This window comes from Equus caballus, chromosome 12 (assembly GCF_041296265.1).
Source record: "Equus caballus isolate H_3958 breed thoroughbred chromosome 12, TB-T2T, whole genome shotgun sequence".
In the NCBI taxonomy this organism is placed as follows: Eukaryota; Metazoa; Chordata; class Mammalia; order Perissodactyla; family Equidae; genus Equus; species Equus caballus.
This window is the reverse complement of record NC_091695.1, coordinates 449775-464445: the sequence shown is the minus strand read 5'-3', so window position 1 is coordinate 464445 and position 14671 is coordinate 449775. Positions and strand designations below refer to the sequence as shown.

Here is a 14671-nt window from a genome sequence, read left to right as displayed (position 1 = left end):
TTGTAAATGGTAAAACATAATCGTAGAACTTGGCGATCAATGACTGTAAAAGTCACCTGAAAACAGGGTATCATTTTCAAACAAAATACTTTTAGAAGCATTTAGAAGGAATAAACTCATAGGGAGAATTTAATATTTCAATAATGTGGTGGTAAAGCTATGTAACGACAGAAGTACGTGTTGAATCTTTCAAAGATTTTGTTTGCTTTAAGTTGCTTTTCATTAACACATAACTCCTTCAGAGTGTGTCACTGAGTTAATAACAAGATTCTAAACATGTTAGTATTTGGATATGATAGTATTCCTTTTTAGGGCTTGTAAGAAAACTTTGTACTTTCCAGTGATTCATATGAGGCATTAAATACGAAATATTTTCAAAGAAGGATAGAGTTTTAAGTAACAAAAACAAATGAAATAATATACTTCTGTCTATGTTGGTGTTAAATAATGCCAAGTAACAAATTATATTACTGTATTTATTCAGAGATTCATAATTCTGGTTCTGCCACTTATGTGTCACGTTGAGCAAGCTCTTTAAGCTTTCTGAGCCTAGTGTACTTATCTGCACAATAATGATGGTTATAGCCACCTCAAAGGTTCTCGTGAAGGTTCAGCTCCATAGCACAGCCAAGCACTTCATACAGTCTTGGAACGTTGTATACACTTGTAAGCAGAAGCTATGAAAAAAGAGTGGCATGGTTTAAAGGGAAATTAGACAGTGGTGACAAGATGATAGGGAGTGTCCATAGTTGTTTCCTGGTGGCCTGCACTGGGTCCGTGTGCTGCTGTTACTCCTCAGAGCAGAACTTTTGAAAGCTTACAAAAAGTAGTTGAGTTTGTGTTAATGATTAATAAGATAGTAGAACGGGCACGCGTTTTAAGTTTACAGCTTGGTAAATTACAATGTGAACTAACCCACATAACCACTACCCAAGTCAAGTTTGTTGACTATTTGGATGTTCTATTTTGTGAATTTTCTTTTGCCTAGTTTTCTATTTGCCTGCCTTTCTGTTCATTCGTGGTTTTTAAACCATATATTCTCAAAATGAAACCTTTTGGAGAAATATCTTCTTCCATTCTGTGGCTTGCTTTTTCATTCTCCTGAAGCTGATTTAGGTGAATGCATGGGCTAATTAGTACATGGTCTTGTTTTAATGTACTACTTTTATTTTTCAAAATTTTCCTTTATGATCAACACCATATGTGTCCTATTTAAGAAATCTTCACCTACTCTAAGGTTATGAAGATATTTTCCTATGTTTTCTTTTAAAACCTTTATGTTTTGCCTTTCACATTTACATCTGCCATCCATCTGCAGTTGATTTTTGTGTGTGGTATGAGGTAAAGATTAAGGTACATTTTTCCTCACGTGGATATGCCTTACTGAGCACCATTGATTACCCACAGCACAACACTGACAACTTTGTCAAAATCAAGTGACCTTATGTGCGGGTCCGTTTTTGGACTCTGTATTTTGTTCTTTTCATTATTTTGTCTATTGTTGCACGAGTATCACAGTGTCATTATCATAGTTGTCAGTATAAGTCCTCCTGCTTGTTCTTCAAAGGACTGTTTCTGGTCCTTTGCACTTCGAGATAAATTTTAGAATGTGTCAGTTCTGCAAAAAAAAAACGTTCATGTTTGAAGTATATTTTCCCCTGGGTATGCTTTGGGAGTTCTTTTCTTTCAGTACTTTAAAGATGTTATTCTTTTCATCCTGGCTTCCATGATTTGCATAGAAAATTGGCTCCTTTGGTGACGGTGTGTCCTCCCCCCACCTCCCGCATTTAGGGTTTTTCCCTTGGGTTTGGCTTAAGCGCTCGACTCGGATGTGTCTAAGGGGGTGTGTGTGTAATTCTGCCTGTCCTGTGTTTAATCCCCCCCTCAATATTTTACTGTGAGATTTTTCAAACTTGCAAATAACTTGAAAGGATTGCACGTCAGCATGCACATAGCCACCACCTGGGTTCTGCAGTTAGCACTTTGCTGCATCGACTTTATCGTGGATGCCCTCTGTCCGTTTATATTCCATCTTTGCTTTATGAGGTAATTCACAGTAGGTTGCAGACATCAGGGCAGTATACCACTAAGCACTTAAGCACGTCTATCATGAAATAGCTGATTATTTATTTATGGTTCTTTTTTTGGAAGTGAAATTTTTTTTTTTTTTTTTTAAAGATTTTTTTATTTTTTCCTTTTTCTCCCCAAAGCCCCCCGGTACATAGTTGTGTATTCTTCGTTGTGGGTTCTTCCAGTTGTGGTATGTGGGACGCTGCCTCAGCGTGGTCTGACGAGCAGTGCCATGTCCGCGCCCAGGATACGAACCAACGAAACACCGGGCCGCCTGCAGCGGAGCGCGTGAACTTAACCACTCGGCCACAGGGCCAGCCCCTTATGGATAGTGAAATGCACAGATCTTAGGTATACCATTCAGTGAGTTTTGACACATGCATACACCTGTGTAACCCAAGCTCTATCAAGATCTAGAACATGACCATGACCCCAGAGAGTTCCCTCACACCCCTTCCGCCCGGACCTCCCGATGGGAGTTTCCCCACACTGCAGTTTCCTGTTCGAGACCTCCTGTGGGTGCCGGGACACAGCGCTGCTCTCTTGTCTAAGGGTTGTTCCCTCAGCATAATGATTTCATGATTTTGATATTTTTGCTTCCATCAGTAGGTTGTTTCGTCTTATTGCTGAGTAATTTTTCTGGCACAAGAAGATTTCAGGCCCACCTTATACTTTCCCTGCCTCCGTCCTGGAACCAGCCATTTCTCCAAGGAGCCTGAGTTCCTTTTAGTGGGGGAATGGTATTTAGAAATCAAGAATTTTTTGTTTTAAAAAGTCGATTTGAGTTTTCTGTCGTCGTTTTGATGCCCCTGTTGTACCTTGAATGGCTGTATGGCCGTGGGGCTGCTCTTGGTGAGTTTTCCTCCATGTTTCTTTGCGTTTGCTTGTATTTCCTGTTAGGCTGGCAACTTTTTGTTTGTTTGTTTCTTTGGCCTGGGATCTTGGGTATGAAACGTTTCGTGAGCTGTGCTGTTCGTCATGGTCGCCCTAATCACTCCCGGCTATTTAGGTTTCACATTTAAATGAAATTCATTTCCTCAGTTGCCTTAGCGTCACCTCAGCTGCTCAGTAGCTGTGTGTGGACTCGTACAGATAGAGAACAGTTCCAGCCTTCCAGAATGTTCTGTGGACACTGCTCTGCTAGGAACTCTGGATACCTTCCTCCAGAGAGAGTTCCTGTGTGTTCTGGAACCTGCCTGTTCTTCCAAGTGAGGCTGGTCTCAGTTTGCCCTGTTCTGTGATGTAGCCTTTAGTGGTTTCAGTTGAAAAGCCTGGAGGATCTGCCAAGGCCCCTCTTCTTTGGCAGGTTCTGACTTCCAGGTTTTGTTTTCCCAGCCCCGGTGGCGCAGCTGCAGGCTCTAGGCCACTGCTCTCTGTTCAGCCTCTGTGCCTCGCTGTCAGCTGGTGACTGCCTCACGAAAAAAGAAGGCTCACTTGAACGATAAGTTTTCTCTTGGCTCTGGGATTTTGTGCCCTCAAGTCCTAGCTGTCTTGTCTGCTCTCTGATGACTTTACACAGCTTTTGTTTCTAGTAGACTTTATTTCTTAGAGCTGTTGTAGGTTCACAGCAAAACTCAGCAGAAAGTGCAGAGTTCCCATCTGCCGCCTGCTCCCACACTCAACCTCCCCACCACCGACATCCATGCCACAGTGGCGTGTCTGTCACAGTTGATGAACCCACACTGACATGTTATCTCCCAGAGGTGATACACACAGCTGTATTTGTGTGTGTGTTTTATCCAACTCTTACAGATTTTCTCGCCGGGGATATTAGTCTGATACCAGCTAGTAAGTACCCTTCCGTTTTCTTTTATTGGGGAGAATATAATTCAGTACATTTAGAAGCTTCTCAGTGATTCCTGGCAATTCTTTAGAATGGTTAATTGTTGGGATTAATGGTTTTGGTAGGAAATTATGCCCGCTCAGGTATGTGGGGGGAAATGTATGTGTGGGTGTTTCATACTTTCGTATTCCCTTACAGCCCGTTAGTACAGGTACAGAAGTTGCTTAATGTAGTTGGCTATTTTGTAAGTTATCAAATATCTGAGAGTTTCATTTAGAATGACTATTAAAATGGGATGTATTTTGGGGAGCATTGTGTCCAAATGAATATTTGTGTTCATTGAATACATCTTCAAGGATTGACTTCAGTTTGTAAATACTCTGCCAGGGGCTGTGTACGGTGTAAAACCAAGTGGGAGGCTGCTCCTGATCTTAAGGACCTTACGTTCGTCTTAAGAGAGAAAATAAGACATGTGCGTAAATATTAACAGCACTGTTTGTAGAGGGCACATTTTATTTCTCACAAGGTTTACAGGTGAAACCTAAGCTTTTGTTTTGGTACCACTATCTATTGATGCTGTGACCTTGGCGAAATCACTCAAGCACTCAACTTCAGGTGCTTTTTGGGGGAAAAGGAGATTAATTATGTGCCAAGTATTTTATCTGGTTTTGTCACAATAATCTGGAAAGGCAAGCATATCCCTTGTTTACAAATGAATGAACTGACGTGGCAGTGGTGTCGATAACATGCCTAGGACCTAGAGCTTTGTATGCCAGAGCTAGAGTTTGAATTCGCTTCTCTGTTACTCCAAATCTGTAGTTATTGAGTATACCAGCACATAGCAATCTATTCTGAGGAGTATTAGTAGATATTCCCTGAAAAAATTGATGGTAGTAATATGTTTTCTGATACATGCTTTTATGAATTAAGTGTAAGGTAGCATCACCCCTGTGGCATTCCTGCTGGAAAGAGAGAATCCGAACCTTCTTGTCAGGAGACATTAAACAAACACAAATTGAGAGAAATTCTACAAAATAACTGATCCGTATTCTTCAAAAATCAAAACCACAAAAGTACTGAGGAGCTATTCCAGATAAAGGAAACTAAAGAGACATGGGTCTGGGATTTATTTATTTTTTAAAAATTTTGTTTCTTATAAAGGAAGGCATAATTGAGACATTAGCAAATCTGAATAATAGTATCATTAATGTTAATTTTCTGATTTTGACAAATCTCTCCTTGTTTTTAGAAAGTACATGCTGAATGACGTATTTAAGGGTAAAGGGATACAGTGTCTACAACTTAACTCTCAAACAATTGATGAAAACTATATTTGTCTATATAAAAGAGAGGATAATACAAATGTGGTAAAATGTTAGTATTTGGGAAATCTGGTTGAGATTATATAAGAATTCTTTGTACTGTTTTTGCAACTTATCTATAAGTGTGAAAGTAGGTCAACATAAAAAGTTACAAGGAAAAAAAAAGTATGAGAAAAATAGTAATATATTTGCCTAGCTGTTAAACGATTATTTGCCTTTAAGAAATGGTGTGCTCCACAGTGCCACCAGGCTGTAACGTGAGAGCTCGCTTGAATCAACGCCTCATCTTGTACCTGCTTGTTATCTCATAGGTGTCTTCTGCTCTGATTAAATGACGCATTTGCAATAGTTCGTAAAATGAAAACAGTTATCTGCCTGGTGTTGAGAAGCTTGGTTTGTTCATAAGCCCGGCCGCTGGCTCACTGAGAGGCCCGGAGAAGTGGCCTGTGCTCCAGTTTTCTCCTGTCGAGTGGGCTAACACAGTACCTCCTCAGGATCCTGTTAGGGTTTAGTGAGCTAATGAACATGAAGCCTGGAGCACAGAGTCTGACTCTTAACAAGAGCTCAATAGACTTTTTTTTGTTAATTTCAATAATTATAAAGTTACAAAATTGAATCATTTATTGCAATTGAATATTTTTTGTTGTCTGACTTAGTTTAAACACACCTTAATAGATTATGGACTTCTATTGGCATTTATTGATGATACATTATATTTAGATATATGTCATAGTCAAATAAATTTAAGAAATCCTGGGTTGTTTTGCACTTCCTTCCTAATCAATCACCTGTTTAATAGGGATAACAACATTTATCTTGTTACCTCATAGAATGAAATATTTGAAAGGGTTGTAAAATACAAATGCAATACAAATATAAGATATTAATAATATGGTTCATGTATGTGGGCTGTGATAATCAGACGTTGATCTTTCTACATCCAGTAGTACATAAACCAATGTATAAAGAAACAGACACGTTCAGCCTCAGTTGCTGACAGGTTTTTGTTTGTTTTCTGCAGATCCTTTTCCTGTTACCCTGCCGCTTCAGCTCCTTAGCTGCTCTCTTTTGATGCATGTCAATAAGTTTTCTCGCAGTTTCCTCTTCTGACGTGAGAACTTTGAGTGCTCTTGCAACTGTTCTTGATAGATAAAACATGAACTACATCATGCTGTCTATAAATGAAATAAATTTGACTCCTGTTTTTATGAAATACTAGCTATTTATCAGTCATAGATATGTAAATTATCAGTGTACCCATTTTTGGGCCATTGGGCGCTAAGCTATGCATTTGGCATATTGGTAGTGAATATTAATAGATCTTTGCTGTCTCCTGTCCCCCACTTCTCAGGTTTAGAATTCGCTAGGTTTTGAAAATATTTATTATTACTGCCGTTCTTTGTACTTGCTGCTTTGCTCTGGATCATTGTGCTGCATACTTAAAAGATTAAGTGGCCTTGCAATAGGGATTTTTTTAATTGAGATATTTTTAGCCTACGACTCAAGCTGTATTTGCACGAGTGTCTTTTCTGAGCGCCTGTACTTTGGTTACATTTCAGCATGTTATTGAATAGTTGTATGTACTGTGAGTATCCAGTCTGTGTGAATATCCAGTATTCTGTAATGATTTTATTGCCTATAGCAACACATTTCTTATCATATTAAATATAAACATTCATAACTTAAAAATATTTCCAGAAGTGGTTGTCTCTCTCTCATTTTTTTTCCTGAGGAAGATTGGCATTGAGTTAAGATCTGTTGCCAGTCTTCCTCTTTTGGCTTGAGGAAGATTGTCGTGGAGCTCTCATCTGTGCCCATCTTCCTCTACTTTGTGTGTGGATCCCCGCCACAGCATGGCTGACAAGTAGTGTAGGTTTCCACCTGTGAACCAAGCCTGGGCTGCTGAAGTGGAACGTGCCAAACTTAACCACTAGACCACGGGGCCAACCCCTGGTTGTCTCTTTTGAAATCTATTTGCCTTTCTAGAGTGTTGAGGTTTTCTTGGTTGTTTTAAAAAAAGCACCATTCTGCAGAATATTGAAAAGCGTGCTATTAAGCTGTAAGTAACTCACTAGTATGTTTTTAACAGTCATCCCTCTGTTGAAGTTCCAGTTGTAGAAATGTTCTTCCATGCTTTCATAAATTTTAGTTGTATCACAACTTAGAAGGATTCTTGAAGTCCCCTGATGTGCCTGGAAGAGTCTCCTCCTGATGTCCCTCACACCGTGATGGAGCCTTGAAGGGACACCTCAGTACTCCTTCCCTCCTGAGGCAGGGCACTCCCACATCAGAAATTGTTCCTTATGATAAACGGAAATAAAATACATTCACTTAACACTGATTGTGTAGTCTAATTTGATGATGATAATATTAGAAGAAAACTTGAAATTCCTATAAAATCTAGGTGGCTAACAATATTTAATGTTAGTCTTTTGTTATATAGTATGAGATGCTTCTTTTAGAAACAATTAAGTATTGTGGAAATGTATACTTTTCCTTCTTCCTGGCCGGGTTGATTTCTCAGACATAATTGCTGATAAAACTTGGGTGTGTTTCCTTTGCTAGATTTGCCGTGCTTGTGCAAACACATGTTTGTCAGTGCCTGCATTTTATAACCACTTTAGGTCTTTGCTGTCTTTGTTAAGTATAGGGTTTTGACTTGTAAGAATTTATTGAGTGCATGATGTTGAATTGGTGTTTATGGAGAATGACACCTACTGGCTAGGAGATGGTCACGTCCACTGTTGAGCTCATTTCCTAATTGCCTCTGTGAAGGATGTGATAGTCTTTTTTAGGAACCCAGTATCTGCCAAAATAAGAGCCTTATTTTAGCTAAGAGGTATCTAGCAGAAGTCTGTGTATTTCATGTGAAAGATTATTTATAGTTAAGATGAGTAAATACTTAAAGATCAGGAAAAGGGCTTAGTAAAATGTCGAGTACAGTTTTAATGTAAGTATATTTATATTTCACATTTCCTGGTTAGTCTTAAAATCAAAGGTGATGTGTTTAGAGAGAAAAGAAGAACATGTTAATGATAAGTATAGTATCTGAGTGGGAGAACTTCCAGTAAGAGAAAAGTCTTGATAGTTTTCATAATTCTAGGGATCATTTATTTTAAGGTGTAGTACTTAAAAAGTATCCGGGGCCAGCCTGGTGGCGCAGTGATTAAGTGCGCACGTTCTGCTTCTCGGCGGCCTGGGGTTTGCTCATTTGGATCCTGGGTGCGGACATGGCACCGCTTGTCAAGCCATGCTGTGATAGGCGTCCCACATATAAAATAGAGGAAGATGGGCAGGGATATTAGCTCAGGGCCAGCCTTCCTCAGCAAAGAGAGGAGGATTGGCATCAGATGTTAGCTCAGGGCTAATCTTCCTCAAAAAAAAAAAAAGGTATCGATTCTGAAGCCATAAAACCTGGCTTTGAATCCCAGCTATACCGCGTTCTAGCTGTGTGACGCTTCGGCTAGGTACTTATCCTTGTGTCTATTTCTTAATCTACTAAAAGGACTGGTATGAATATCAAGTAGGTTAATATTTCTAAAGTGCTTAGAGCTTGCCTGGTTCATAGGGTTATAACTACCTGATATTACTGCTGTTATTATGTGTTTTTTAAAAGATTTATACAGAGTGAAAATTTGGTTTAAAAAATGAAAGAAGAATATTTTTTTTCTTATAATTATCCTAGAAAGCCAAAGACCAGTAAATTAAAAAGGCGCATAACAGACATTTTTTCATGTTATGGAACTATTAGAAAACTTAGATCAGTTAGGATTTTCCTATTCTGTGGAAAATAAAACTAGAGGATAACTTTAATTGAGTTGCTAAAAATGACTTTAGTGTCAGTTTCTAGGTTTTCTCTTGGTTTGGCTATCTGTGTTTCGGTCACAAGATTTTGTGCTTTCTGATGAGGTGGTCTAGAGAAAAGCTGTCGGAGTCTCAGTGGCATTGCTTTTCGGGGAGCCTTGGGCAGTGCATCAGGTATCTGTTGCTGTGTGACAACTCCAAAACTGAGTTGCTTCAGAAACAATGATAGATTATTTCTCATGATTCTGTGGGCTGGCTGTACTCGACTGAGGGATTCTTCTGTTCTACGTGGAACATTTTGTTTACCAGCATTTTCGTTCTTGGAGCAGAAGAACAATGCAGAAATCTGTTTTTAGAACATTTTCTTTAAATGAGATAATGCATTAAAAGTTATTTCTGTGATGCCTGGTCCATTGTTAAAGCTCAGTAAATGGTATTTGTTTTTATTACGTAGTCAGAACATTTCAGTTGTCCCAAATGCAAAGTGGCTAACATGTAAAAAGTCTCTTGGTTTGATACCTGTTTGGCTCGTGTATTTGGTTTAACAAAGGTATTCTTAGCATTCCCCAATGAATGAATGTGGCCAGGCAGTGTTCTCAGTGCGGGGAATATAGCCTTGAAGTGTTAAAGTTCCCGCCTTCATGGAATTTATATTCTAGTGCAGGAGGGGAAAACGGATAATAAGCAAACGTGCATCACTTGGTGACAAGTGCTGTAGAGAACAGTAAAGCAGGCTGAAGGAGGGGGGGTTACATGTAGGTGTTGGGGGGGGGGCCAGGGGAGGCCTTTCTAATGTGATGTTCTTTGAGCAGAAATGCAAAGTAAGAGTTCAGCTGTTTCCTCTGCCTGGGACTTTCTTCTCCTAGATTAGTACAAAGGTTTTGAGGCAGGAACTGTGGTTAGAAAGAGGAAGGAGACCAGTGTGGGTGGATCAGAGCAAGAAAGTGGGATAATGGTAGGAAAGATTAGATGTAGGAAAGGGCTGAATCGTGTGTGACCTTGTTGGCCCTTGTAAGGAATTTGATGGTATCTGAGATGGGAAGCTGTTACGGAGACTTTGAAGAGAAGACTGGCTGGTCTGACTTGTGAATTACCTGGATCCCTCTGGCTGCCTGGTTGAGAGCAGACGACAGAGGACAGAGGCAGAAGCGAGAGGAAGAGTTAGGAAGCTCTTGAAATCATCCAGATGAGAGGTGATGGCGGCTTAGATCAGTGTGATAGCGGTAAACGTGGAGCACATGGTCACATTCTGGATCTATTCTGAAGATAGAGTCAGTGGGATTTGCTGAAAGATGTGGGCAGTGAGAGAAAGAGAAGAGTCAGATTTGATTCTCCCGGATTATGGGTCTGAGAAACCAGAAGGATAGAGTTGTCATCTCCTGCGGTGAGGAAAGGTGAGGGAGGAGCGGGGTGGGGGACTTGGGAGTTCTTTCTGAAGACATTCAGCTTGAGATATCTAGGGACACTCAAGAAGAGCTGTTGAGCAGACAGTTGGATATGTAGGTCTGGAGTTAATTAGAGAGGTCTGGGTTGGAGATACGCATTTGGGAGTCTTAAGAATAGAGGTGGTATTCACAACTGAGTGGAGGAGACTACCGAAGGGAATGTATGTTGCTGGAGAAGATAGATATCCAAGGACTGAGCCTAGGGGCACTCCGGAATGGAGAGCTTGTGGAAGTGAGATGGAACTAGAAAGGAATCTGGGAAGGGAGTGCTAGGGAGGTAAAGTGGAGAACAAAGAGTGGCGTCCTAGAGGTCCAATGCAGACAGCGTTTAAAGCAGGAGTGTGTAACCGGCTTGTCAAATGCTGCGAGTCAGGTAAGTGAGGATGTCTCAAGGCAGTGGCTGATGGTGACCTTGACAGGCTGTTTTGGTGGAATGATGGGCTAACGAAAGTCTGATTAGAGTGAGCTTAAGACATGGCTAGATTTGCAGGCAGCTTTTCTTAACAATGCTTCCGAGGAGGACTGGTGTCCAGGGGAACAGAGAAAGGAGAGATGGCTGAAGGAAAGTGTATAAACAAGAGTTTTTTCGTTTTCTTTTTTTCCAAGATGGGAGATGTGGGATGGTCCTAGAGAGAGAGACACACACGTACATTGAGACTGGTGATGACAGAGTGGGAAATTGGTGGAGTGATGCCCTGTACTTCAGTAAGTGAGCATGGGTGCCTTGGATAGACGCGCTGACACATGCAAGTGGGCCCTTGGATGGGTGGTGAGAATGTGGAAGTTTCTTTTGAATTATCTCTCTTTTTTTCAGTAATGTAGGATGCAGGGACAACAGTTGGGAATGAGAATGGGGGAGGAGGAGGTGGTTTGAGAAGAGAGGAGGTGTGAATTAGGATGGTAGGATTTGAATAAATCGGGGGGATGTATGTGCTGTTGTACATTTTATGCACATTGTTTTACTTAGTCCTTTAGATAATCTTCCAAGTATGTAAGGTCAGTAAAACTCCATTTTAAAAATGAAAATACTAAGGCTCAGGAAAGTTACCTGCAATTAGAGGGAAAGCTAGGTGTCTACTCTTGAGTGTTTAAAATCTAGCTCTATTTAGATGATTTTCATTATTTGCTGTCAGTGCCTCCTTACCAGAGTCCTCCAAGATTTGTCTTCCCAGAGCTTTTCTGTAGATTTCCCAATTTTTTAGTACCAGTACAGCATAAAGTTCCTAGAAAATTTATCCAAAGGGAATTGCATCCGTGATCCATGCTCCTTTATATTGCATCACCAGTATATGGGCAAAAGGTTCTTATTTTCTTTTAGATTGGTTGTGATGGTGGTTGCACAATTCCATGATATACTAAAACCATTGAATTGTACCATTTAAATGGGTGAATTGTATGGTATATGAATTATATCTTAATAAAACTATTAAGTTAATAAAACTTAATAAAACTATACTTTAATAAAACTTAAAACTTTCTACATCTTTCTCTGCCTCGGAGAAGACTGTTCTGATTTTAGTCTGTTTATCTTTATTGAGTTTACCACTTATATTGCCTTTTCCAAGTCTGTGCTGCCTTTCTCTGGTATCTTCTTACTGTCAAAAGTAGAGAGACCAGCTTGGTGGCGCAGCGGTTAAGTTTGCATGTTCTGCTTTGACAGCCCGGGGTTCACTGGTTTGGATCCCAGGTGCAGACCTAGGCACCGCTCATCAAGCCATGCTGTGGCAGGTGTCCCACATATAAAGTAGAGGGAAATGGGCATGGATGTTAGCTCAGGGCCAGTCTTCCTCAGCAAAAAGAGGAGGATTAGTGGTGGATGTTAGCTCAGGGCTAATCCTCCTCAAAAAAAAAGAAAAGCATGTAGATGTACACTTGGGTAGGAGTATCATCACTTAGAAGCCTGGATGGCTGTGCCGCTCAGTCTTGCTGAGTGACATTACCCCACAGAATCTTCAGCTTCTGGCCCTTAGCTTTGTCATTTCAGAAGTTATTTGATCAGAGTCCTCAACTTGACCAGACCTGGGTGGTTTTGTCGCCAGACTCACAAGAAGCTGAAATATATCAGCATTATCTTAGCTTAGTAACTCGAACGGGAGATGAACTGTTGGGCAGCTTAGATGTTCACGTTGGCTTAACTGTTAGTTTTTTAAGTTAGGAACCATATTATGATCAGCATTTTCTTCATGGCCATAAATTATCACGTGTTCATAGTTTAACGGCGTTTGTAGTGATCCCCCAAAGCATCTGCCTCTATAAGAATATAATTGTGACTAGAACTAGATATCGTGAGCTCCTGAACTAGGACACCCTTTTTCCTAACAGGGCTGTTAATTGAATTCTTCTGCCAGTAATTGAATTTTCAACTTAAAAAAGTACAGCCATCCATCACTTAACAGGGTTACATGGGGCCGGCCCCATGGCCAAGTGGTTAAGTTCTTGCACTCCACTTCAGTGGCCCAGGGTCTCGCGGGTTCAGATCCTGGGCGTGGACATGGCACCGCTCATCAGGCCATGCTCAGGTGGCATCCCACATGCCACAACTAGAAGGACTCACAACTAATAATGTATAACTATGGGACGGGCTTTGGGGAGAAAAAGGAAAAATATAAATAAATAAATAAAATCTCTCTAAAAAAAAAAAAAAAAGAACGGGGTTATGTTCTGAGAACTGCGTCATTCGGCAATTTGATGGTTGTGTTGCACATCAGGGAGCGTGCTCACACAAACCTAGATGGCCCAGCCTGCTGCACACCTTGGCTATTGGGTGCTAAGCTTATGGGACCACTGTTGTGTATGTGGTCTGTTGTTGATCAGAATGTTGTTATGCAGCACATGACTGTAAAAAACAATGAAATGAAGCAAATAAAATGTTCCATTCATAGTCAACTTCTTTTCTGGGTGGTAGTGTTTCACTGTGTTCTTATTTGCAGCATCTACTGCCAACATTCTCTTCTAGTACCCTAGCAAAAGTCCCACAAACCATCCAGAGTTCCGTTTTCCCACTTAAAAATTTTTTTTCCAGCTTTCCCACTTTACCCTATATTTTATGTCAGTGTTTCAAGGTTTTAGAGAAGTAGAAAGGATTTGGTCTTAATGAATATTGGTAAATTTAATTAAAAGCACATGGCAAAAAGAAAAAAGAAAAATATGGCATTTTAGGTAGACAGCCTTTGTTACCACATGACCTAAATTTTCAAGTTTGTGGGTTTGACACTTGCCTTCTGATTGCAAGTTAATGTTTATAGCGGGCACACAGCAGGGGTGGTTGTCTCCTCCATTCAGCAGACATTCCGTGTGAGCTGTGCCTGTTCTACGAAAGTACAATTGGTGCCTCTTCTGTGCTCTATTCTGCCACACTGTAGGAGCTCAGAAAAGAGTTAAAGTGGTGAAAAAGAAGTGGGAGAATTTCCTTTAGGAGTAGAACAGAAGATTTAAGAGCGGTCCACAAGTTAGAGTCCTTGCTATGATCATTTTTATACAAAAGTATGTTTAGCCCAGAAGAAGAATTTCAGAGTCAGTTAAGGTATAACCAGAAAACTAAGCTTTATTCTTTACCGACAGATAGATATATTATTCTTTCATGCGTAATTTAATTTTTTTCTGAGGAAGATTAGCTCTGAGCTAACATCTGCCGCTAGTCCTCCTCTTTTTGCTGAGGAAGACTGGCCCTGAGCTAACATCCATGCCCATCTTCCTCTACTTTATATGTGGGATGCCCACCACAGCATGGCTTTCCAAGCAGTGCCATGTCTGCACCCGGGATCTGAACTGGTGAACCCCGGGCCGCCGAAGTGGAACGTGCGAACTTAACCGCTGTGCCACCAGGCCAGCCCCTGAATAATTTAATTTTTAAAGTTTATTGTATCGTAAGACTGGCTGGTAGAACTCTGCCTCCTCTGACAGTTTCATCTAGATTGTAAAGGCCTTAAGGTATTTCTTCCCAAGCTTTCAAAGTGATGAGACACATAGGAAATGAAAATATTTTATGGCGTACTAGGTTAAACTGGAGAGAATTTGGGCACGTTTGAATGGGACTTGGTAAAGACATTTATTGCATTTCCTTTATCATATATGTGTATTATAAAATAAGATAAAGTACAGAAGCTTTTGGAAAGATAGTTGTGGCAGCCAAGGAATTGTGGGCTCTGATTCCCCTTCAGGAGCACCTCCTGCAGGGAGCGTGGTTGACTGAGCGCGTTCAGCTGTTGCACCTTCAGGTGTGTGTCAGTGCTCAGGCAGAGGCCACG

General features: G+C 40.5%; 1 protein-coding gene across 5 annotated transcripts in view; it reads left to right on the top strand.

Moving 5' to 3' along the window:
• HIPK3 (homeodomain interacting protein kinase 3) overlaps positions 1 to 14671 on the top strand; it is a 100454-nt gene that overhangs the window by 55201 nt on the left and 30582 nt on the right. The gene's annotated exons all lie outside the window — the stretch shown is intronic.